General features: G+C 43.7%; 1 protein-coding gene across 2 annotated transcripts in view; it reads left to right on the forward strand.

The window, feature by feature from the left end:
- Window positions 1-26,207, forward strand: part of SNX10 (sorting nexin 10) — a 74,010-nt gene that overhangs the window by 418 nt on the left and 47,385 nt on the right. The window lies entirely within an intron of this gene.

Below are 26,207 nucleotides of genomic sequence, written 5' to 3' on the forward strand. Positions count from 1 at the left end.
GGAGGGTGGGGCAGAGGTGGAATCCTGGATGCTAGGAAAAGTGCTGAGGCACCTTACACCAGGCCGGGTTGTGGGTGGGTTATTTTTTAATTCACGAAAGGGTAGCTTTGAGTTTAGAAATTGGGAGGGGTACGCAGAGGGTTTTCGTGGGATTGTGGGATTGCGGGAAAAGGCCCGAGAGAAAATCCACGTTGACTGATTACTAGGTCTGGTGCCACGGGAAAGCAACAGCCTGTTTTTCAGTTCTGATGCATCATACTTCTTTTTTTTTTAAATTTAATTTAATTAATTTTTATACAGCAGATTCTTATTCATTATCTATTTTATACATATTACTGTATATATGTCAATCAAAATCTCCCAGTTCATCCCACCCCCCCACCCCGCCGCTTTCCCCCCTTGGTGTCCATACGTTTGTTCTCTGATGCATTATACTTCTGTAAGACGGTCTGCGGGTGATTGAGGGGAATGGTCACGGGGACGTAGAGCCACACGTCCTGCTTGAAAGGAAGGGCTTCTATTTCTGCAAGGCACGTTTACGTGTAAGAATAATGGAATTAGAAAGCAGGAAGGAGGCTTTCATGTGATCTTCAAACCTTTCATTTGAGGGATGGGAAACTAAGGCCTCAGGGAGGAGAGTCGTTCAGCCGTTCAGCCGTTCAGCTGGGTGGGAGAAGAAACAGGCCTAGATTCTGGCGGACTTCTGACTCCAGCGTTCTCCCCACCCCTGGGGGCCTGAGGTGGGTGTAGGCTTGGAATACATGAACAACCTCTTCTCCCCTGGGAGTGGGCTGGGTGAGTGAAGCCACTGGGGAGAACTGGCTGCTGCATCCTTGGACCAAACTCAGCTGGGGTGCCTCAGTCTGAGAATGGAGGTGAGTGAGGTGCTTCTCCTGCTTCTGCCATCCCTTCCAGTGATGCCTAGTCCTAAGGCCTTTTTTTTTTTTTTTTTTTAAGGCATGGGAGATTTAAGGTTGCCTAATGGGACTGTTTTGAATAAAGATACAAAATAAAATACATCCAGAAGTAAATATATATAAGATGTGAAGTAAGGTGATTAGCACTGACCTGTATTTCACTGGATCACCCCGTTTCGCCTGCCGGTCTATTTTATTCTCATTTCCGAGGTGACTATTGCACTAGGGAGGAAATTGGTGTTGAGAGTGGGGACTTCTTGCTCAGGTGACACTGCTTCTCACCAGATGTCTCTTGACTGACTGGCATTCTGCTTCTCCCCCCACCATACTGGACTGTGGTAACTTCCTCTTGTTTTACTTAAGGGAAGGCCTCCCGGATCTTGGTATCCAAACATAGAGATAAACACCTTCATTCTTTCCCACATAGAAGTTTGTTGTTAAAAGACTAATGTTGTGTTCTACTGCAGCATTTCTACTTGATTCTGGAGCATTCTTTTTTCTTTTTTTTTAAACATCTTTATTGGAGTATAATTGCTTTACAATGGTGTGTTAGTTTCTGCTTTATAACAAAGTGAATCAGCTATACGTATACATATATCCCCATATCTCCTCCCTCTTGCGTCTCCCTCCCACCCTCCCTTGGAACATTCTTAATAATAGCTCCTCTCAGCCTTAGGGTCTCTACTTTCATTTTAGAGGGCTCAGTTTGTTAGTTCAGCTCTTATGGGAAATGGCTTCTTTTTCCTCTTTTGGTGTCAGGGCTGTGGTTTAAGAACCACTTGCGAGGGGTTTAGAATTGACTGAGACCAGGGTCCAGCCTTTGCAGTCTTCCATTTCTAAGAGTGGCAAAGGAGGGCTTTTGGCCAAAGTCATGGTTGACCTCCACGGAGAATACCCCGCATTTTGAACTGTTATCACCAACATCTTTTTTTTTTTCTCTTAGAATCTAGTAGGTATGAATCAGCTTTTATGTTCTCTAAGCCCTGTTCAAACTAAGAGGTTATATGTGGTAGTGGTTACAGCTTCTGGTTTCAGACTCATTAGTGTTGAAATCTGGGATAATCATTTGCTAACTGAGGTACTGTCAGCAGGGCACTTAACTCTCAAAGTCTGATTTATCCTTTATTCAGAGATAAAAAAAAAAAAAGAACTGATAATCCTTGCCTCCCAGAATTGTTCATAACATTAGTTGACATTTAATGAGCACTGATTATGTGCTAGGCATTGTGAAAAGAGTTTTTATGTGGCAGCCTCATTAATCCTTACAACAAACTTCTTTTTTTGTGTGTGAATGTTTGAAATTTATTTATTTTTTTATACAGCAGGTTCTTATTAGTTATCTATTTTATATATATTAGTGTATACATGTCAATCCCAATCTCCCAGTTCATCCCCCCCACCCCCCCACCGCTCTCCCCCCTGGTGTCTATACATTTGAATCCTTACAACAAACTTCTGAAGCAGATTCTGTTTACATCTGGGAGAAAATGAGTTATCAAGATATCTATGGCTTTCCTAAACTCTTCAGCTCACAGTCTTAACCACCCAGCAAATGTGTCCCAGATTTCTATAATATGGAATAGTTATTTAGGGCTTAGTGTGTGCCAGGCCTGGTTTAAAATACCATATGTATATTAACAATCCTTCAGATAGGTATTATTTTAATCCTCGCCTCCTTTTTTCTTTTCTTTCTTTCCTTTTTTTTTTTAATAACAGAAGAAGGAACAGGCACAGAGCCTAAGTCAATTAGTAAATGATGGAGCCATGATTTGAATGAGGCAGCCTGGCTCTGGAATGGGTACTCTCCCTCAGCCACTCCTCTGTGAATGTAGGTAAAGGGCTTAGCCAGACCTCAATCAAGGGCAGCTCTTAATTGGCATTTTCATTTCTTTTTCCCTAAGTAACCACTTCCTCCTCCCAGTCTCTGCGGAGGAGATGCTTTTAGTTCTGGAAATGATTCAACTTCACTTAAGGTTTTGTGATTCTGCATACATTTCTGTTGTATTCTCTGTTATTTTTAAAAAGCTTAGGTCTCAGTGATCTTGACCCTGGGAATACAGAGATAGGCTTTAGGGAGTCTGTGAACTCCCTGAAAATGTATGATTTCATACTCTTGTGCAAGAGTATATTATTCTGGGGGTGAGAATGCACAACTTACTTTAGATTCTTAAAGGGTCACCCATGGTACAAAGAAAGCTTAGTAATGACTATTCTAGTCCAATAATCTCGTTTTACAAATGAGGCAGCCGAGGCCCAGTGGAGAGGCAGCATAGTTTAATCTGAACTATGCAGCTAATTAGAAGTAGGAAGGGGACTAAAACTCAGGTCTCCTGACTTCCAGTCTCATATTCTTTCCATCACACCCCAATACCTCCTTTTGGAATGAGTGGTGCCAGGTGAATAAATTATGAAATGCCAAAAGACACCCAACTCTCCCACTAGGCTTCCCCACTGTGGGAGAGACCAGCAAAGCTTCCTGGAAGCGCTATCAAAATATATCATCCTTGGCAGGCCATCTTGTTAGCTGAACCACTCTACAGGGATTTAGGATGGGAATCTACAATGCTGAAAAATACAAGCCAAGAGGATAAAATTCGGGGAAAAGACTTAGAAAGAGTCAGAACATGCATTGGTTGAGGCACAAGGAGGCCGTTTAGGCCTCTTGGTAGAATTGTAGTGTTGGAAAGTTTTTGCTGAGAGATTTGTAAATTCAAGCAAAATTCCAGTAAGTCTGAGATTAAGGGTAGGGTATGAATCACTGGGAAGCCAGGCCACCTCTTAGCCAAAGCTTGATGCCCCAGTGACTAAATAGGACTAATATTTAGTCTTATTACAAAGGTTTAGTCCTAAACCTCATTAATATCAGGTAAGTGTGGATTAAAAGCAGCCATGGCGGGACTTCCCTGGTGGCGCAGAAGTTAAGACTCCGCGCTTCCAGTGCAGGGGCCTGGGTTCGATCCCTGGTTAGGGAACTAGATCCTGCATGCCACAACTAAAGATCCCGCACGTGGCAATGAAGATCCCGTGTGCTGCAACTAAGATCTGGCTCAGCCAAATAAATTTTAAAAATTTTTAAAAAAAAGAAAGAAAAAAGCAACCATGGTGAGGGCATGGGAAAATAGATTGTCACCATATACTTCTCTGGGGAGTGTAAATTGGTACAACTTTTTGGAAAGGCACTTTGGCAGTGTTTATAACATTTTAAACTTTGCATACTTTCTGATGTATCAGTTCCCCTTCTAGGACTTTATCCCTCAGAAATACTTGCCTCCTTGAACAAAGGAGGAAATTGCTATAAATGAGCTGATATGGAGAATGTCTATTATATATTAAGTAATGAAAGCAAAGTACAGAGCCGTAGGTATATTATGATCTCATTTTTTGGGGGAAAAAATAGTCTATAAGGATATGCCCCTAATCTTTAGACAGTGATTATGTTTGGGCAGTGGAATTGAAAGGGGTTGGTAGTATGGAGGATTTCATCAGTAGATTCCTATTTTTAAAAATCGTGTAAATTTTGGGGCTTCCCTGGTGGCGCAGTGGTTGAGAGTCCGCCTGCCGATGCAGGGGACACGGGTTCGTGCCCCGGTCCAGGAAGATCCCACATGCCGCAGAGCGGCTGGGCCCGTGAGCCATGGCCGCTGAGCCTGCGCGTCCGGAGCCTGTGCTCCGCAACGGGAGAGGCCACAACAGTGAGAGGCCCGCGTACCGCAAAAAAAAAAAAAAAGAAAAATCTTCTAATTTTGAACCTTACAGAACAATGACCAAAAGTAATAAATCTTTTTTTTTTTTTTTTTTTTGGCCTTTTTATGCTTCCCTGATTCCACTGAGGCTCCTGCAGCATTTGGCCAAAGTTCCCTGGGCATCAGAGAAAACATGGAAGGACGCACGCAACTCAAGCCTCGGGGGCCCAGAACCTTAAAGGGCTGTCATCAGTGTAGGGCACCTGTCCCTGCTGAACCAAGCAAGCTGGGGTGGATGTCCCTTCAGTCTTTTCAATGCATTCCTCTGGTGCTTAGATGTTAAATAGTAAAATTAGACTATCTTTAGTTTTGGAGAAGAAAGACACATTCTCTTCTAACCTAGGTGTCATCTGAGGGCCTGCCAGTCCTTGTTCCTTAGAGAACCAATTAACCTTGGTGAGAACCCACGAGCCCATGGCCCAGGGAATTCCAAAGGCCTCCCAGGTTTGCTGCTAATTCCCTGGGCTGTGTGTGGGGGGAGGGCTCACGTGTTCTTCCTGGTTTACCTTGGTGACAGCCCTGACATGTTGATGGAGAAATCCACCCCACCGCGTGCTTTGCTGGTTCAGAGGACTTTGCTAAGCTAGTGGAGCAGTCACCTTGCGGGGCTCCTGACCTTCCACTTTCTCCTGGGTCCCTCTCTCGGTCTTCAGCCCTGCCCCTCCCCCTCCTCCCTTTCCCATGAGCTCCAGGGTCTTTTCTCTTTATTTTGATGACTATGGATGCTCCCCAGTTCCTCTCAGACTTACAAACCCAAATGGTTCCAAGTGCGGAACAGAGCAGGGGGCATTGTACGTAGGGAAACTATGCTTCTTAGGAATTATAAACACAATACACAGGAAGGAGGTTTCTATTACTGATAATTATCCTCCCCTTTCTCACTGACACAGTGGCTCTGTTTGCTGTAGAGTGGCATTTGGGACAGCTGAGAATGCAGGTGTTCCCACAGCCCTGGGTTCTGGTGTCTCAGAGCAGGAGACGTGGAGCCTTTCTGTGGGCTATCCCTGGGTGATCAGACCCCGGGAATCGGGACTCCTTCTGCCCAGTTGCACGTGAAAATTCCTACACCAGGAAATCAACTTAACCTTTTACAGGGAGGCACAGACTGGTCGCTGGCTTTCTGTAGCCAGCTCATTTCCCTGACGGTTGGGAAACCTTGAAAAAATGTGACCTCTGTTTTGAGAACTTTGCCAAACTGAGTCTGTGGACAGATATGAGTCAGATGCCTAGGACTGCAGTCAGTGCTTCGGGCAGATAGTTTAAGGAATAGTAAGTTTGGCATTTTACTCACTTTTAAAAGGACTTTCTCTATGTCTTATCTCAGCCTTCTTGGGTCAAGGCCAGGCATTGGACACCCCTGGGTAAGTGTGTGCCGCAGGGAATGGCCAAGGTGTGTGCTTCACTGCGTGGGCTGTTTCAGAGCATATAGATTTAAAATATTCTGCTCCTGTAAATATTACTGTCCCACCTGACAAATCAGATACTTGAAGGGGACATTTTTAAAAAGGCACAGTGCTCTGTGATCATCAGGAAGAGACCTCAGCATTTCCCCCTTCAAGGGTCTTGGAAGAATCTAGACCATAATGAGCAGTGACAGTAGCTGACACAGTGAGCTCCAGGTGCGTACCTCCACATTCGCTCATGTGATCTATCTTTACAGTGGATCCATGAAGCAGGCTCTTATCCTCATTTTACAGATGAGGAAGCTAAGGCACAGAGACGTGAAAGAATTTCCCTGGGCAAGAGGCAGAATAAGAATTCGCAGCCAGGCTTTTTGGCATTCACTGTGCCCTTCCTACTCCTGTTAGGGGCACATTCTTGCTCAAAAGTGAAATCTCCCTTCTTGCTGGCCCCTCAGATGACTTGCCAGTTCTTCCTATCTGGACTGATGTCACGTTGGGCAGAGTTGACTTGACCAGTAGATCACTACCCCTGGTGCTGCTGTCTTCCCATGTAATTGAACTTGCCTCCCCAGTGGCAGTTCTTTGTGACAGAGGTGGCGAGCTTGGTGGGAAGACTATTTCCAGTGTGTTGCAGTGATTTCCTTTTTGAAAGAGAATTTATCACTCAGTTTAAAAGGGGAACATTTAATGCTGACTTTTGTCTCCAATTTGCATGCCTGTACCCTTTTCTTATCTCAGCCCCAAACTGTTCTCCAGGTGCCTGAAGACTGTTCCATGTGGATGTCCATCATCATCCTAGCTTGTTCCCAACTGAACTCAGCTTCTTTCTCTCTTACCTCTAAAAACAGACCTCCTTTCCAACTTCCCCATTGCCTATGACCCCAGCCTTCTTCCAGTCACCTGGCTGGTGAGTCATCCTTGACTCCCTTTCTTCCATCATGCTCTGTCTTCAAGTTATTCTTGCTACGTACATCTTTTTCAATAAACTTGATTTTTTTTTTGGCTGCACAGCTTGTGGGATCTTAGTTCCCCGACCAGGGATTGAACTGGGGCCCCCTGCAGTGGAAGCACAGAGTCCTAACCACTGGACCACCAGGGAAGTCCCTAATAGACTTGATTTTTTTTTGGTTGTTATTTATTTATTTATTTTTGGCTGCGTTGGGTCTTTGTTGCTGCGCGCGGGCTTCCTCTATTTGCTGCGAGAGGGGGCTACTCTTCGTTGCAGTGCACGGGCTTCTCATTGCGGTGGCTTCTCTTGTTACGGAGCATGGGCTCTAGGCGCACGGGCTTCAGTAGTTGTGGCATGTGGGCTCAGTAGTTGCGGCCCGTGGGCTCTAGAGCACAGGGTTAGTAGTTGTGGCGCACGGGCTTAGCTGTTACGCGGCATGTGGGATCTTCCTGGATCAGGGCTCGAACCCAAGTCCGTTGTATTGGCAGGCGGATTCTTAACCACTGCGCCACCAGGGAAGTCCCTAGACTTGATTTTTGAGAGCAGTTTTAGGTTCACAGCAAAACTGAGGGAAAATACAGAGACATCCTATGTCCTGCCTACCTCCCCTCTCCCATTATCAACTTCAGCATCAGAGTGTACATATGTCATTACAGTCAATGAACCTGTACTGACACATCATTGTCACCCGAAGTCCACACTTTACATTGAGGTTCATTTAACTCATAGTGTTGTACACTCTGGATTTTGACAAGTATATGATGTGTCCACCATTATAGTAGCACACGGAATGATTTCACTGCCCTCCAAATCCTCTGGGCTCTGCTTCTTGTTATTTTCAAATGCGCTTGGCCATCCCCCCTCCCACCTTGAGTTCATGATCTCTTCTGCTGGCCGGTGCATTCCAGCAGCCCTGTGATGAAGCTCACGACCTATCAATCCATCTTCCACCCCATCCCCAGATGAGTCATCACCATCGTGGCAGGCTTCCGTGTACTACACCCCTGCCTTCTAACAGAAGTCAGCATTCCTCCTCTCATCATTCAGGACTTCCCCATCCTAGGATGCCCACTGAAGCTCTTCCAGACTTACCTCCTTGTGATGTTCTGCCAACACAGTCCCTTCACTCTTGGTTGACTGGACCCCTAGGTGTACTGAAAGTGGTGGTGCTGCTGCTTTTTTTAATTTTTGGACATGCCATGTGGCTTGCGGGATCTTAGTTCCCCAACCGGGGATCGAACCCGTGCCCCCTGCAATGGAAGCTCGGCGTCCTAACCACCGGACCGCCAGGGAAGTCCCATGTGGTGCTGCTTCTTAATCACCCCAGGCTGGTCCTGTTTTCTCTTCTTGTCCTCATGCAGGCATCGAGGCCTCATCAAGTGCTACGTTCTTCGTGAAGCTTCTCTCTCTCCACTGTCCTCCTTCCTGTAATCCTGTTACCAGTGCTATTTTTTTTGGCACATACAGTGAACTTTGCATTAGAAGCAAACTGTTTCATATCTGTGTCTGGACATCTTTAGGTCTTAGAACTCAGGGGGTGTGACTTAACCCTCGCCAGGACCAATCCTAGAACCATCACACAGTGGGCTCTCAGTGATTGCTCATTGAATTGGATTTTTGTTGTCCTCTAGTTACTCTTGGGGGTCCTCCTTTATAGCTAAATGACCCTAAAGAGGTCATATGAAGGCACTACACTTCTCTCAACATTACCTCCTTTCTGAGGATGAAAAAGTCATTTCCAGATGTTTGGTTGTTGGCTTTCCCAGTTCATGTATAGACAGAACCCTGCCCCCAACCTGACATCCCTAAAGCATTTGAGACATTAATAACTCAATGTGTTGGTTGATATTCTCCACTCATTGCTATCTTTTAAGCATTTATCTCTAAGCATGTAGCTTGGATGCCGTGTTAGATGTACGCAGGTACCGTGTGGTACCTAGCTGGGTTTGGACCCTGGCTCCTTCACTGACTAGCTGCGTGACCTTGGACGCTATTTCCATATTGGGGCTATCTTGAGGATGAGATGAGATCTTTCATGTTATAGTCTTTGTACAGTATCTGGTGCCATAGTTAACAATCAATTATTTTTTGTTGGGTTGCTGTTTTTGATTATGAATGATGTATCTTTAACATCATTCTCCAGTCTCATCCTCCACAGTCTAGTGGAGTTAGGTCAGGAGGAAAGACAGAAAACAATAGAGGACGGCACATGGCCTTCAAGACATTCCATCCTGGAGTGTTGCTGGATAAATACTTTCTTTTCTCCCAAGGTGAATGAGTAACCATGAGCAGAGGTGGGCTGCAGGAGGGGCTGGGAACGTGTTCTCTGTCCATCCTCCGAGCCCACGTGGTTGGACTGCTGAGAAACTTGATGGTGATGCAGAAAGGGAGAGAATTAGCTGGGACTAATTCAATCAAACTTAATTGACCCTATTTAAAAAAAAATTTTAATTTAATTTTTTTATACAGCAGGTTCTTATTCATTATCAATTTAATACACATCAGTGTATACATGTCAATCCCAATCTCCAATTCATCCCACCACGACCCCCACCACTCCGCCGCTTTCCCCCTTAGTGTCCATACGTTTGTTCTCTACATCTGTGTCTCTATTTCTGCCCTGCAAACTGGTTCATCTGTACCATTTTTCTAGATTCCACATATATGCGTTAATATACGATATTTGTTTTTCTCTTTCTGACTTACTTCACTCTGTATGACAGTCTCTAGATCCATCCATGTCTCAGCAAATGACCCAATTTCGTTCCTTTTTATGACTGAGTAATATTCCGTTGTATATATGTACAACATCTTCTTAATCCATTCGTCTGTCGATGGGCATTTAGGTTGCTTCCATGAGCTGGCTATTGTAAATAGTGCTGCAATGAACATTGGGGTGCAATTGTCTTTTTGAATTATGGTTTTCTCTGGGTATATGCCCAGTAGTGGGATTGCTGGATCATATGGTAATTCTATTTTTCGTTTTTTAAGGAACCTCCATAGTGTTCTCCATAGTGGCTGTATGAATTTACATTCCCACCAACAGTGCAAGAGGGTTCCCTTTTCTCCACACCCTTTCCAGCATTTGTTGGTTGTAGATTTTCCAATGATGCCCATTCTAACTGGTGTGAGGTGATACCTCATTGTAGTTTTAATTTGCATTTCTCTAATAATTAGTGATGTTGAGCAGCGTTTCATGTGCTTCTTGGCCATCTGTATGTCTTCTTTGGAGAAATGTCTATTTAGGTCTTCTGCCCATTTTTGGATTGGGTTGTTTGTTTTTTTAATATTGAGCTGTATGAGCTGTTTATATATTTTGCAGATTAATCCTTTGTCCGCTGATTTGTTTGCAAATATTTTTTCCCATTCTGAGAGTTGTCTTTTTGTCTTGTTTATAGTCTCCTTTGCTGTGCAAAAGCTTTGAAGTTTCATTAGGTCCCATTTGTTTATTTTTATATCCATTACTCTAGGAGGTGGATCAAAAAAGATCTTGCTGTGATTTATGTCAAAGAGTGTTCTTCCTATGTTTTCCTCTAAGGGTTTTATAGTGTCCAGTCTTACATTTAGATCTCTAATCCATTTTGAGTTTATTTTTGTGTATGGTGTTAGGGAGTGTTCTAATTTCATTCTTTTTTTTTTTTTTTTTTTTTTGCGGTACGCGGGCCTCTCACTGTTGTGGCCTCTCCCGTTGCGGAGCACAGGCTCCAGATGCACAGGCTCAGCAGCCATGGCTCACGGGCCTAGCCGCTCCACGGCATGTGGGGTCTTCCTGGACCGGGGCATGAACCTGTGTCCCCTGCATCAGCAGGCGGACTCTCAACTACTGCGTCACCAGGGAAGCCCCTAATTTCATTCTTTTACATGTAGCTGTCTAGTTTTCCCAGCACCACTTATCGAAGAGACTGTCTTTTCTCCATTGTATATCCTTGCCTCCTTAGTCATAGATTAGTTGACCATAGGTGTGTGGGTTTCTCTCTGGGCTTTCTATCTTGTTCCATTGATCTATGTTTCTGTTTTTGTGCCAGTACCATATTGTCTTGATTACTGTGGCTTTATAGTATAGTCTGAAGTCAGGGAGTCTGATTCTTCCAGCTCCGTTTTTTTCCCTCAAGACTGCTTTGCCTATTCGGGGTCTTTTGTGTCTCCCTTCAAATTTTAAGATTTTTTGTTCTAGTTCCGTAAAAAATGCCATTGGTAATTTGATAGGGATTGCATTGAATCTGTAGATTGCTTTGGGTAGTATAGTCATTTTCACAATATTGATTCTTCCAATCCAAGAACATGGTATATCTCTCCATCTATTGGTATCATCATTAATTTCTTTCATCAGTGTCTTATAGTTTTCTGCATACAGGTCTTTTGTCTCCCTAGGTAGGTTTATTCCTAGGTATTTTATTCTTTTTGTTGCAGTGGTAAATGGGAGTGTTTCCTTAATTTCTCTTGCAGATTTTTCATCATTAGTGTAAAGGAATGCAAGATATTTCTGTGCATTAATTTTGTATCCTACAACTTTACTAAATTCATTGATTAGCTCTAGTAGTTTTCTGGTGGCACCTTTAGGATTCTCGATATATAGTATCATGTCATCTGCAAACAGTGACAGTTTTACTTCTTCTTTTCCAATTTGTACTCCTTTAATTTCTTTTTCTTCTCTGATTGTCGTGGCTAGGACTTCCAAAACTGTTGAATAATAGTGACGAGAGTGGACATCCTTATCTTGTTCCTGATCTTAGAGGAAATGCTTTTAGTTTTTCACCATTGAGAATGATGTTTGCTATGGTTTGTCATATATGGACTTTATTATGTTGAGGTAGGTTCCCCCTATGCCCACTTTCTGGAGAGTTTTTATCATAAATGGGTGTTGAATTTTGTTGAAAGCTTCTTCTGCATCTATTGAGATGATCATATGGTTCTTATTCTTTAATTTGTTAATATGGTTTATCACATTGATTGATTTGCATATATTGAAGAATCCTTGCATCCCTGGGATAAATCCCACTTGATCATGGTGTATGATGCTTTTAATGTGTTGTTGCATTCTGTTTGCTAGTATTTTGTTGAGGATTTTTGCATCTATATTCATCAGTGATATTGGTCTGTAATTTTCTTTTTTTGTAGTATATTTGTCTGGTTTTGGTATCAGGTGATGGTGGCCTTATAGAATGAGTTTGGGAGTGTTCTTTCCTCTGCAATTTTTTGGAAGAGTTTGAGAACGATGGGTGTTAGCTGTTTTCTAAAAGTTTGATAGAATTCACCTGTGAAGCCATCTGATCCTGGACTTTTGTTTCTTGGAAGATTTTGTTTGTTTGTTTGTTTGTTATTTTGCGGTACGTGGCCCTCTCACTGTTGTGGCCTCTACTGTTGCGGAGCACAGGCTCTGGACGTGCGGGCCCATTGGCCATGGCTCACGGGCCCAGCCGCTCCGCAGCATGTGGGATCTTCCCAGACTGGGGCATGAACCAGTGTCCCCTGCATCGGCAGGTGGACTCTCAACCACTGCGCCACCAGGGAAGACCTCTTGAAAGATTTTTAATCACGATTTCAAATTCATTACTTGTGATTAGTGTTCATATTTTCTGTTTCTTCCTGGTTCAGTCTTGGAAGGTTATACCTTTCTAAGAATTTGTCTATTTCTTCCAGGTTGTCGATTTTATTGGCATAGAGTTGCTTGTAGTAGTCTCTTAGGATGCTTTGTATTTCTGCAGCGTCTGTTGTAACTTCTCCTTTTTCATTTCTAATTTTATTGATTTGACTCCTGTCCCTCTTTTTCTTGATGAGTCTGGCTAATGCTTTATCAATTTTGTTTATCTTCTCAAAGAACCAGCTTTTAGTTTTATTGATCTTTGCTATTGTTTTCTTTGTTTCTATTTCATTTATTTCTGATTGGATCTTTATGATTTCTTTCCTTCTGCTAACTTTGGGTTTTGTTTGTTCTTCTTTCTTTAGTTCCTTTAGGTGTAAGTTTAGATTGTTTATTTGAGATTTTTCTTGTTTCTTGAGGTTGGTTGTATAGCTATAAACTTCCCTCTTAGAACTGCTTTTGCTGCATCCCACAGGTTTTGGATTGTCGTGTTTTGTCATTTGTCTCTAGGTATTTTTTTATTTCCTCTTTGATTTCTTCAGTGATCTCTTGGTTATTTAGTAATGTAGTGTTTAGCCTCCAAGTGTTTGTGTTTTTTACATTTTTTCCCCTGTAATTCATTTCTAATCTCATAGCATTGTGGTCAGAAAAGATGCTTGATATGATTTCAACTTTCTTAAATTTACTGAGGCTTGATTTATGACCCAAGATGTGATCTATCCTGGAGAATGTTCCATGCACACTTGAGAAGAAAGTGTAATCTGCTGTTTTGGGATGGAATGTCCTATAAATATCAAGTAAATCTATCTGGTTTATTGTGTCATTGATAGCTTCTGTTTTCTTATTTATTTTCATTTTGGATGATCTGTCCATGGTGTAAGTGAGGTGTTAAAGTCCCCCACTATTATTGTGTTACTGTCGATTTCCTCTTTTACAGCTGTTAGCAGTTGCCTTATGTATTGAGGTGCTCCTATGTTGGGTGCATATATATTTATAATTGTTATATCTTCTTCTTGGATTGATCCCTTGATCATTATGCAGTGTCCTTCCTTGTCTCTTGTAACATTCTTTATTTTAAAGTCTATTTTATCTGATATGAGTATTTCTGCTCCAGCTTTCTTTCGAGTTCCATTTGCATGGAATATCTTTTTCCGTCCTCTCACTTTCAATCTGAGTGTGTCCCTAGGTCTGGAGTGGATCTCTTGTAGACAGCACATATATGGGTCTTGTTTTTGTGTCCCTTCAGCAAGCCTGTGTCTTTTGGTTGGAGCATTTAATCCATTCACGTTTAAGGTAATTATCGATATGTATGTTCCTATGACTATTTTCTTAATTGTTTTGGGTTTGGTTTTGTAGGTCCTTTTCTTCTCTTGTGTTTCCCACTTAGAGAAGTTCCTTTAGCATTTGTTGTAGAGCTGGTTTCATGGTGCTGGATTCTCTTAGCTTTTGCTTGTCTGTAAAGCTTTTGATTCCTCCATCGAACCTGAATGAGATCCTTGCTGGGTAGAGTAATGTTGGTTGTAGGTACTTCCCTTTCATCACTTTAAGTATATCATACCACTCCCTTCTGGCTTGTAGAGTTTCTGCTGAGAAATCAGCTGTTAACCTTATGGGAGTTCCCTTGTATTTGTCATTTTTCCCTTGCTGCTTTTAATAATTTTTCTTTGTTGTTAATTTTTGCCAATTTGATTACTACCTGTCTTGGCATGTTTCTTCTTGGGTTTATCCTGTATGGGACTCTCTGCGCTTCCTGGACTTGGGTGGCTATTTCCTTTCCCATGTTAGGGAAGTTTTCGACTATAATTTCTTCAAATATTTTCTTGGGTCCTTTCTCTCTCTCTTCTCCTTCCGGGACCCCTATAATGTGAATGTTGTTGTGTTTAATGTTGTCCCAGAGGTCTCTTAGGGCTGTCTTCGTTTCTTTGCATTCTTTTTTCTTTATTCTTTTCTGCAGCAGTGAATTTCACCATTCTGTCTTCCAGGTCACTTATCTGGTCTTCTGCCTCAGTTATTCTGCTATTGATTCCTTCTAGTGCATTTTTCATTTCAGTTATTGTATTGTTCATCTCTGTTTGTTTGTTCTTTAATTCTTGTAGGTCTTGTTAAAGATTTCTTGCATCTTCTCGATCTTTGCCTCCATTCTTTTTCCGAGGTCCTGGATCATCTTCACTATCATTATTCTGAATTCTTTTTCGGGAAGGTTGCCTATCTCCACTTCATTTAGTTGTTTTTCTGGGGTTTTATCTTGTTCCTTTATCTGGTACATAGCCCTCTGCCTTTTCATCTTGTCTATCTTTCTGTGAATGTGGTTTTTGTTCCACAGGCTGCAGGATTGTAGTTCTTCTTGCTTCTGCTCTGTGCCCTCTGGTGGTTGAGGCTACCTCAGAGGCTTGTGCAAGTTTCCTGATGGGAGGGACTGGTGGTGGGTAGAGGTGACTGTTGCTCTGGTGGGCAGAGCTCAGTAAAACTTTAATCCACTTGACTGCTGTTGGGTGGGGCTGGGTTCCCTCCCTGCTGGTTGTTTGGCCTGAGGCAACACAACAGTGGAGCCTACCTGGTCTCTTTGGTGGGGCTAATGGCGGACTCTGGGAGGGCTCATGCCAAGGAGTACTTCCCAGAAATTCTGCTGCCAGTGTCCTTGTCCCCACGGTGAGACACAGTCACCCCCCCCCCCCGCCTCTGCAGGAGACCCTCCAACACTAGCAGGTAGGTCTGGTTCAGTCTCTTATGGTATCACTGCTCCTTCCCCCTGGGTCCTGGTGTGCACCCTACTTTGTGTGTGCCCTCCAAGAGTGGAGTCTCTGTTTCTCCCAGTTCTTTCGAAGTCCTGCAATCAAATCCCAGTAGGCTTTAAAGTCTGATTCTCTAGGAATTCCTCCTCCCGTTGCTGGACCCCCAGCTTGGGAAGCCTGACGTGGGGCTCAGAACCTTCACTCCAGCAGGTGGACTTCTGTGGTATAAGTGTTCTCCAGATTGTGAGTCACCCACCTAGTGGTTACGGGATTTGATTTTACTGTGATTGCGCCCCTCCTACCATCTCATTGTGGTTTCTCCTTTGTCTTTGGATGTGGGGTATCTTTTTTGGTGAGTTCCAGTGTCTTCCTGTCGATGATTGTCCAGCAGCTAGTTGTGATTCTCAATTGACCCATTTTTTATTGGGCACTTACTATATGCCAATCATTCTGCTTAGTGCTAAGGTTATAAAGTGTGAATGATTTAGACAAGTCCCTGACCTCATGGCACTTCTTAGAGGACAGGCAATAAACAAGAAGGTAAATTAATAGATAAAAATAATACAGACTATGATACATTCTAGGGAAAAAAAAAAAAAGGATAGGGCATTACTGGGGAAATTTGCTTTAGTGGGTGGTCAGGCAAGGCTCCTCTGAGGAGGTGTCATTTAAACCAAGTAGCCACCTTGGTGGGTTGGCCCGGGGAGGTGGGGGGATGTCAGAGGGAACAAGAGGTGCAAAGGGCCTGAGGGGGGAGTTTCAGAAATTACCTGGTTAGGGTGAATTCAAAGTGTGATGGTGCGGAAGAGCTGGGGTTGGTTGGAGAACCCAAGGGTGTGGTGTATAGGGATTGTGCAGACACAGACCCTGTCCTCTGGACAGTGATTTTCAAAAATTTTCTACCATCAATACACTTGAAGGGGCATGCTATGCACTCCTGGGGTGGCACTGTTGGGGGGTGGGTGATGGGGAATGCTGGGGTATGTGTGATTTGAAAAGAGCCCTCCATAATTTAAATATAACTCACCTTCTCCCCTTCCATAAATTGAGAAGTACTGCTCTTGATGACCCACTCAGAAGCCTTGGGATCTGGGGACATTTACATCGCTTACTTTTCAATTAAATTTTGCAGGGTTATATAGGCACACTGTAGAAACACGGAATCCTGTCTGTTGCTGAGAACATTGGCACGGACGTTTGAGGATGAGTCACTGTTTAATTGGATCACTGTGTGGCCCATTTAAATAAATAAATACTGTTTTTTGAAAAGAAAAGTTATTCACGTTCTTTGGCCATTATTCAGAAATGCCTTTGGAGATGTCCTTTAAGATTTTAATGCATGTGGATGTTGTCGTTTTGTGGAGAGAGGCAGTGGAGCAGAGAGGAGAGAACAGCTTCAGGAGTCCTCAGGGTGAGTCTGGACCACACAGTGCAGCTTTGGGTGGTCGTTTACCCTCTCTGGGTATTAGCTTGGGAAGTTCTCTTCTGTAAAATAAGACAGATAAGTCCTGTGCTGCCTGTCTCACTGATTGTCATGGGACAATGTTTTATAAACTGCAAAGTATCAGAAAATAAAAGTTTCTGTATAAAAATTAAAATTTGTTTGCATATGTTATGGCCAGTAGCACATTATAACCAGGATGTAGTCCAAGACCATAGAAAATAACTTTTCACTGCTCATAGTTGACTGGTCTCTAGAATAATCTAAAGGAGCATATTTTTATAACTTTGCAGTAGGAATGGGCTTTCTAAGTATGGTACAAAACTTAGAAGACATAAGGAAAAGATTGATAAAATTCATTGCTTCAAAACAGTTGGCATAGCAAAAGCCCTGTAAGCAAAACAAAAGACAGATTACAAATGGAAGAATATATTTGCGCTTCATGTTATGCATTTAGGGATTAATTTCCCTAATACGTAAAGAATTACAAATCAGTAAGGAAAAGAACAGAACTCTATAGGAAAATGGTCAAAGGATATGAACAAATAATCCATATAAAATAAATTAGTGGCTCCTAAACACATGAAGAATGCTTGACCTCACACACAATTTAAAAAATACCAACTGAAGTGCATTGAAATATACTACATTTCACCTATCTGGGGTTGGCAAAAATAAAGGATCTTGATAACCATCCATGTTAGGGAAGATGTGGGAAAACAGAACTCATATATACACACTTGGCGAATGTGTATTAGTTCCCCACAGAGGGCATGTTGCCAGTATCAGAGTTAATAATTCACATGGCCTTGCTTGACTCAGACATTCCACTTATAGAAATTTATCCCTCAGACAAATTCACAGGTATTCGCTGAGCACTGTTTCTAATAGCAAAAGAGTATCTATCCGTGGGGGCTGGTGAAATGAATTATGCTGTGGCTGCACAGTGGAATAGTACACAAAAAGAGAACCAGGATGCTCTGTGGATAGCTGTGGAGCAGTCTATGCTGTTAAGTAAAGAGGGAGGCATGGGAAGGACCGTATGTGATGCTACCATTTACAGAAAAGAAGGCGGGGGAGGTAATAAACAGGAGTATATTCTACTTGCAGATGCATAAAATTTCCCTGGAAGGATACCAAAGATGACTAAGAGGCAGAAGAGAGAGAGTGAGAACGTTTATTCTTGACCCTTTTGCAATTTTTTTACATTTTGAAACAAAGGTTGTTTTCAAAAATAATAAAAGTAGGGGCTTCCTTGGTGGCGCAGTGGTTGAGAGTTTGCCTGCCGATGCAGGGGACGCGGGTTCGTGCTCCCCGCCGGAAGGATCCCACATGCTGCGGAGCGGCTGGGCCCGTGAGCCATGGCTGCTGAGCCTGCGCGTCCGGAGCCTGTGCTTCGCAATGGGAGAGGCCACGGCGGTGAGAGGCCCGCGTACCGCAAAAAAAAAAAAAAAAAAATAATAATAATAAAAGTAAAATACAAAGCAAGCAGAAAGTAGTGATGAAGTAGGAATTGAACCGAATTCAGTAGATTCATTAGCATTGTTGTTTTTTTTGTTTTTGTTTTTTTTTGCTGTATGCGGGCCTCTCACTGTTGTGGCCTCTCTTGTGGAGCACAGGCTCCGGACGCGCAGGCTCAGCGGCCATGGCTCACGGGCCCAGCCGCTCCGCGGCATGTGGGATCCTCCCAGACCGGGGCACGAGCCCGTGTCCCCTGTATCGGCAGGCGGACTCTCAACCACTGCGCCACCAGGGAAGCCCTAGCATTGTATTTGATCCTCAGATTATCAAACATCTTTATGAGTCCACCGTGTACTATCACTATCACTGTTTGGGGATACTCCTTCAAAGAATTCTCAGTTGACTTGGGGGCACAGAACTAATGTCCACCTCAATCAGAGGCCAGTGAGAGGACCATATAATCAAGCCTTCAGGGGCTGGTGCAGCTGAAGTATGATGGGGACCATGGTGTTCAGGTTTATGTACAACAATTGTGGTAAGTAGAATAACGGCCTCCGAAGATGTTCACGTCCTAACCCCTGGAACCTGTGAATATTTTTCCTTGCGTGGCAAAAGAAACTTTGTAGGTGTAATTAAGTTAAGGACCTCGATTGATGGGGAGATTATTCTGGGTTATGCAGGTGAGCCCAGTCTGACCACGAGAGTCCTTAAAAGCAGAGAACCTTTCCTGGCTGTGCTCAGGGAGATGTGACCACAGAAGGGTCAAAGAGATGATGTGTTGCTGGCTTTGAAGATGGAGGAAGGGGCCATGAGCCAAGCCTCTGGAACCTAGAAAAAGCCAGGAAACAGGTTCTCCCTTAAAGTTGCCAGAAAGAACACAACGCTGCAGACGCCTTGATTTTAACCAAAAGAGATCTGTGTTGGATTTCTGACCCACGAAACTGTAAGATCATAAATTTGTGTGGTTTTAAGCCACTAAGTCAATGGCAATTTGTAACAGCAGCAACAGGAAACTAATACGAAGATGATGTAGAAATACCCCGAAGCTTTACTCGCGAGCTTTCTAATCTAGAAGGGGAGAGAAGACAAGAACCTAGCCAGTCCTCACGCCCAGCCAGTGTGGAAAGTGGCATGGAGATTTGCAAGGGGTCAGGGGAGGGCTGGGGAGAAGGTGGCAGTTAAGTTGTGCTGTGAGAGGCACTGCAGCTCCCTGCTTGGGGGCAGGGACTCTGGTGCTGCCTGCTGGCTCTGCCGCCTGCTAGCTATGGGGCCTTGAGACTGTCACGTAATCTCTCTGTGCCTCAGTTTTCTAATCTGTAAAGTGGGGATACTAATGATGCCTCCTGAGGGGCTGTTGTGCAAAGGAAAGGAGTGGATGTGTGTAAAGTGCTTGGAGTAGTTCCTGGCCTCCCTAAGGGATGTGGGAGTGTTTGCAGTTGATGTTTTGCCCTCAACTGGGGTGGGTAAGGCGGGGCAGGCAGAGAGGGGAAGGGGGGCATCCAGGGATGCCAGGCCTCCTGCCGGGGAGAGGAGAGGGGGGCGTTCACCTCAGTGGTGGGAGCACTGGTGAGGAACATGGAGCCAGACGATGGTGGCCTTGGAAACTGGGCTGAGCCGCGTCCACTTAGTGCCTGAGGGGGTTCAGCAGGTAGGATGACAATGAGTGCAGTTAGGGTGCTGATCAGGTTTCTTTAAGTGGGGAGGCAGGCTTAGTTTCTGAGCCCTGACTCCAGAATCTGCTTCCCCCTCCCCTTGTCTTCTCTGTCTCCTTACCCTGAGTGGCCTGACCTCTAGCCAAGATGATCACATCTCATCCTCCCTCTCTGCTCCCCGAGCCACCCTGGAGGTATGTCCGGATCAGGGGCCACCACCTAGTACCTGGTACTAGACCCCAGGGCTCAGTGTTTCTAGAGAGAGAACACTCTGGGGTCTATAATGGCTCTCCTGCACGGACACTCATGGTTACCTGCTACTTCAAAGCCAGTTTTCTGCCTCTGCTGTGTCCCCGCAGAGAGAGGAGCAGAAACCCCAGCCCTGTGGCTTTGGCAGGTCCCCAGGGGCTGACGGCTGGGCCTGCCGTGTTGTCTTTCAGAAGCTGGCTTCCTTCCGGCCTCGGCCATTCTGGGCTTTGCCTCTCAGCACGTAGAGCTGCTGAGCCACCAGGCTCTTCGGGGTTTTCTTGGAGAGAACGGCCCTGGGGGAGGGGCACTTTAAGCAGAAATGGGAATCTGGATTTCCCAGATCCAGGGCCTCTTCCCTGTGTGTTCTCCCTCTGCCTTGTGGAAATTCCTCTTCTGCCACAGCTGCTCAGATTCCTCTTGCTGACTCTGGGCTGCCCAGGGCCCAGAGGTCAGGGATCCGTCCCGAAATAGGGCACCTACCTAGTGGCTGGTTCTGTGCCAAGCAGCTGGTTACAGCTAGTGATGAGACAGACACAGCGCCGGCCCTGCTCTCATGGGGACAGATAACAAACAGCAAATAAAAGCGTTATGCGATGTCGGCTTACAGGTACACGGTAATGTCTATGACAGGGCCGAGTTGTGATTTGAAATGGTGGCCTTTGGTTGACCAGGACCGAGGCCTCCCCGTGAAGCAGCGGCCTGGCTGGTGGTCTCCTTGGTCCTGGGCAGTGGTGGGGAGACGGCTGAGAGCGCTGTGCTTTTCCTTTCCCTCAGCCGGTTTCCCCACCTGGAGCACAAGGTATCACATGGTACATCCTGCACCGCAGGCACATCCTGCACCGTGCTGCCTCTCAGGAAAGAACCGAGGGGTCACATGAAACAAAAATGTGAAGTTAGCAAGGAAAAGGAGAGAGAAGCTAGGGTGTGTGTGTGTGTGTGTGTGTGTGTGTGTGTGTGTGTGTCAAAGAGGCATGAAGGGGTGTTTGTGTCAGCGGCATTTTAGGGATATTGGTGTTTCTCTCCCTTAGTCCTTCCTGAAGGGCTCACTAGAAAACCACTTAGCAGATACCTGATTATTAAAAAAAAATAATAATTTTATCGTGGTAAGAACATTTAGCATGAGATCTACCCTCTTAGTAAAATTTTAAGTGAACAATACAGTATCATTAACGATAGGTACAAGGTTGTATAGCAGATCTCTAGAATGTATTCATCTAGCTGATACTTGATCTTGTTAGAACTCATAAATGGAATTCTTTCCTCCCCAAGGCCTCCCCAAGGTTTCACTCACCTGAGGCACTTTTCCTGGTCAGGAAGTTGCTTAACTGGGCTTTTCAAGGTGGTTTTGCTTGTCTGGTAGGACCTGCTTTATCCGTAACTCTCTGAAAAGACTATGCAGAGGAAAAGACTATGCAGAGGAATTATCTACCTATTAAAAAGGGACAAATAGTTTAGGCCTTACGTGAGTTTGAGGCTCTGCCAAACCAGTGCAGCTAAGTTTGTTATTTCCCTGTTTTTCCTGAACATTCATGTAGCAAAGCCCCACCTCCTGCTTGTCTCTACTTTCTCTCTCCTCTTAAAGTTCGCTGTTCACTTGTGGCATAAAAATAAAAACATTATGAAATCGAGCCTGTCATCGTGATAATCAAATCCTGAGACCCTAAGAACCTCACTTTTTGACAGGCAACACATATAATTTTCTTTTTCCTTTATTTTTTTTTTTTTGCGGTACGCGGGCCTCTCACTGTTGCGGCCTCTCCTGTTGCGGAGCACAGGCTCCGGACGCGCAGGCTTAGAGGCCATGGCTCACGGGCCCAGCCGCTCTGCGGCATGTGGGATCTTCCCGGACCGGGGCACGAACCCGTGTCCCCTGCATCGGCAGGCGGACTCTCAACCACTGCGCCACCAGGGAAGCCCCCTGTTTCCTTTTATTAAAAAAATCTTTTTAGACTAAAATAAGTTGCCTGTGTATGTGTTTTCAAAGGGTAGTCTATTCTCGTAAAGGACTTAATCCTTCTTCTGGTTTAATATTTTTATACTAGGAGCGAGTATAATGTGGGATGGTGCTATGTGACTTGCTTAAAATATAGTGTTCTGAAACCCTTGGGCTTTTCCTTATGATAGTGACTTGTGAAGAAATGCTGAGATTTGATAATGGTTTTTGTTTTTGTTTTTGCTGCGTTGGCTCTTCCTTGCGGTGCACGGGCATCTCATTGCAGTGGCTTCTCTTGTGGAGCATGGGCTCTAGGCGCGTGGGCTTCAGTAGTTGCAGCAGGTTGGCTCAGTAGTTGTGGCGCATGGGCTTAGTTGCTCCACGGCACGTGGGATCTTCCTGGACCAGGGATCGAACCTGTGTCCCCTACATTGGCAGGCTTATTCCTAACCACTGCACCACCAGGGAAGTCCCCTTGATAACTGTTTTTTGTTGTGTATATAGCTTCCTTTATTTCAGTTGATTTCAGTTTTCTAGTTGCGTGTTAAGAACCTAGCCTGTGAATGGCATGTGATTCTGCTGAAAATATTTTAAGAAAAAAGACATTCAAGGAAGGGACTAGAAAGCAGATTACAATAGCGGGAAAAGTAATCAAAACAGAAATGAGCCATACGTAGTGAAAAGAATCAACCAAAATGAATCAGAAAAGCGATTTATTGTTAACAGTGTATTAATTGGATTGATGAAGAGTCCATACCTCGCACTGCCCTCCTTCAAATGCGAAGATGCTGCTGTGTCCATCTCACCACTGCAGCGCTTTGTACCCGAGATCCTTTTCCCGTTCTGAAAAAGACCTCTGCCTCCGCGTCATCTTGACCCTCCAAGTGAGCAGCTGGCGTGTGGTGCCTGCACACTGACGAACACTGGGCTGCCTGTGCTTCCTTAGTGCGTTGCCCAAGTGGCTGGGTGATTTCTGAGCACTGTTTTTTCCCATTTATTTGTTCAATCAGTGTCAATGTGTGCAGAGGACCCATTAAGTGCCTGGTGCTGTGATAGAGGCCAGAGGCCCTAGATGAAGAACAGTGAGAGTTGTGTTGTCCCCAAGCCTACAGTTTGGTGGGGAGACAGACGTTAATTCAATACTTAAATGAATAAGGGTAAGACTATCGCTGAGATCAGAACTAGAGTTAGACCATGGTACGGCGGAAGTGTAACGAAGGGGATTTGCCTGTGCTGGAGGAAGTGAGGGCAAGCCCCCCTGAGTTAGTGAGAATGGAACCGAGATCTGAAAAGTGAGTAGCAGTTATCTAGTGACAGATGGGTCTGAATTCCAGCATTGCCCTTGAGCAAGTTGGTGACCTTGTGGTGGTGACCTTGAGCAAGTTACTTCCCCTCTCTAAGCCTTAGTGTCTTCACCTGTGAACTGGATGGTTGTGAGAATTAAATGACACAGTGCACAGCGCATACTCAGCATGGTGCCAACGTACAGTTGACGCTTGTAAATGGTAGCTGTTTTTATTACTGTCTGTGCTTTCTGTTTATTTTGCTGGAAACTTTGAAAAGATACTTACTTAAATCTTTCCTTGTTCTGGTAGCAGGAGTCACTAAATAACTGAGAATAGTTTACTTGGAGAATGGAAGCTAAAGGGAGATTTAATGATGGTGTTCAAATAGGCCAAGTGTCCTCAGCATCTAAGATGTGGGAAAGGTTCTTATAGAGCCTTTGGTGTGAAGTCACATTCATGATGGGGCTGCCTTGGAAGCAATTGGAATATACTAGGATTTTAAGACACGAGTATTATTAGATCACATCTCCTAGATTTCTCATGGCAGTCAATCATACGTAGCTAGGCTAATGTGTATTTTCTGTTCTAACACCATATTCTATTTGCCCAGTGATTTTTGCTGCAGTGTTTGTAGTTATGTATGGATATTTCTTATAGCTAAATGTGCAGGGGTCCCTGTGCATCCTTTGGGAAAGGCAAGTCTTGCCTTTCTCTCTTTGATCTGTGGAGATATACATGTATATGCGTATATCCAGTCCAGCTTTTTACTGGATTGGATATGTAATTTTATGCATTTTCCATTGTCCTTACATTTTGAAAAGAAAGGTACCAGTGGTCAAACTTAATTTTTATTGCATGCTTGCTAAGTGCTTTAATTACTTACCTGATTTAGTTCTCACAGTAACCTTATGAAATAGGCACTATTAAGGATGCTTTCCCCCCCTACAAGAAAATGGAAGCTCACAGAGGTTAAATAACTTGTTCAAGGTCACACAGCCATGAGTGGCATAGTTGGGATTGAACCCAGATGTGAGTGGCTGCAAACCTGAGCTCCAAACACTGTGATGCTGCCTTTCAAGCTAGTTTTTGAAGATTATCAAACCCCTGTGTCAGCAAGGTAGGTATGTGTCCAAAGATTTATTATACTTTTTATATGGTCATGAGAAAGGCTTATGAAAAATGTTGGTGCCTCTGAAGAGCATGAGGAAGCTTATGGAATTTAGATTTATTCAGTGACTCAGAAGTGGACACTGTAGCAATGTCTTCTAGATGATTTTCCTGATTGTTATAAACCTTGGTTTTGCAATACAGACCTTAAGGAGCATTAGTGTATATCAAGCAAAAATTAAATATGCTTATGTGTGTTAAGGGTTTAAACTTAAAATAACATTTTAGTTTTTTCCTTATTCTTACCTCAATTCCTATATTAATAGCTTTACCATCTTCAGGTCAACCATTGTTCGCTGCCTTGAATCTATTGGGGAACTACTTCACATTCATTTGGAAGCAAGGGGAAATAAATAGTATATTCAGAGATGGGTGCAGGCTCTGTGGGTGGAGTTGGAAAGGTATATCAATGAGACCTTCGGCCAAAAGAGCTGTTGGCTGTCAGTGCCTGATACTGCGGCAGACTGGCAGAGCTCACTTCTAAACCGATGCGCTCTGCACTTCTTGTTTTCTTTTCTGCTAATTCAAATCCTGCTTCAAAAAGTAAGTGTTCTTGATCAGAACTAAATAAAAATCCAACCTGACATGTCAGCTAAGGGAGGGAGAAATATCAAACAGCTGCTGGAGAGAGGGCTTGAGTGGTCCCTTCTCCAGCCTTGCTTTCTGTCCTAGTAATTGGTTTTTCCTGATTCAGCAAGAGGAATAAAGATGACTTGAGTGGGGGCTCTTGTTTATTTTATATATGTTATATGTACTTACATATTTATTTGATCTGTATTTTCAAATCACAAAGGTAATATATTAAAAGAAAAAGAAGTTAACAATCCAGGAGTGTATAAAGTAAAAAAAAAAAAAGGAAGTTCCCCTCCCCTGCTCCAATTGCATTCATTTTTTTTTAAGTTAAAGATTTTTTTTTTATTGGAGTATAGTTGCTTTACAATATTGTGTTAATTTATGCTGTACAACAAAGTGAATCAGCTATATGTATACATATGTATACATATATCCCCTCCTTTTTGGATTTCCTTCCCATTTAGGTCACCACAGAGCATTGAGTAGAGTTCCCTGTGCCATACAGTAGGTTCTCATTAGTTATCTAGTTTATACATAGTATCAATAGCGTATATATGTCAATCCCAATCTCCCAATTCATCCCACCCCCCCCCCTTCCCCCTTGGTATCCACACGTTTGTCCTCTACATCTGTGTCTCTATTTCTGCTTTATAAATAAGGTCGTCTATACCAGTGTTTTCAGATTCCACATTTATGTGTTATTATATGATATTTGTTTTTCTCTTTCTGACTTACTTCACTCTGTATGGCAGTCTCTAGGTCCATCTATGTCTCTACAAATGACCCAACTTCGTTCCTTTTTATGGCTGAGTAATATGCCATTTTATATATGTACCACATCTTTTATTTTTTTGAATTTTATTTTATTTATTTTTTTATACGGCAGGTTCTTATTAGTTATCCATTTTATTTTTTTAATTTTAAAATTTTTTTATTTTTAAAATTTTATTCATTTATTTTTGGCTGTGTTGGGTCTTTGTTGCTGAGTGTGGGCTTTCGCTAGTTGTGGTGAGCGGGGACTACTCTTTGTTGCGGTGCACAGCCTTCTCATTGCAGTGGCTTCTCTTGTTGTGGAGCACGGGCTCTAGGCGCATGGGCTTCAGTAGTTGCGGCACACGGG

The sequence above is a fragment of the Leucopleurus acutus genome, assembly GCF_964270905.1.
Source record: "Leucopleurus acutus genome assembly, chromosome: 9".
Lineage (NCBI taxonomy): Eukaryota > Metazoa > Chordata > Mammalia > Artiodactyla > Delphinidae > Leucopleurus > Leucopleurus acutus.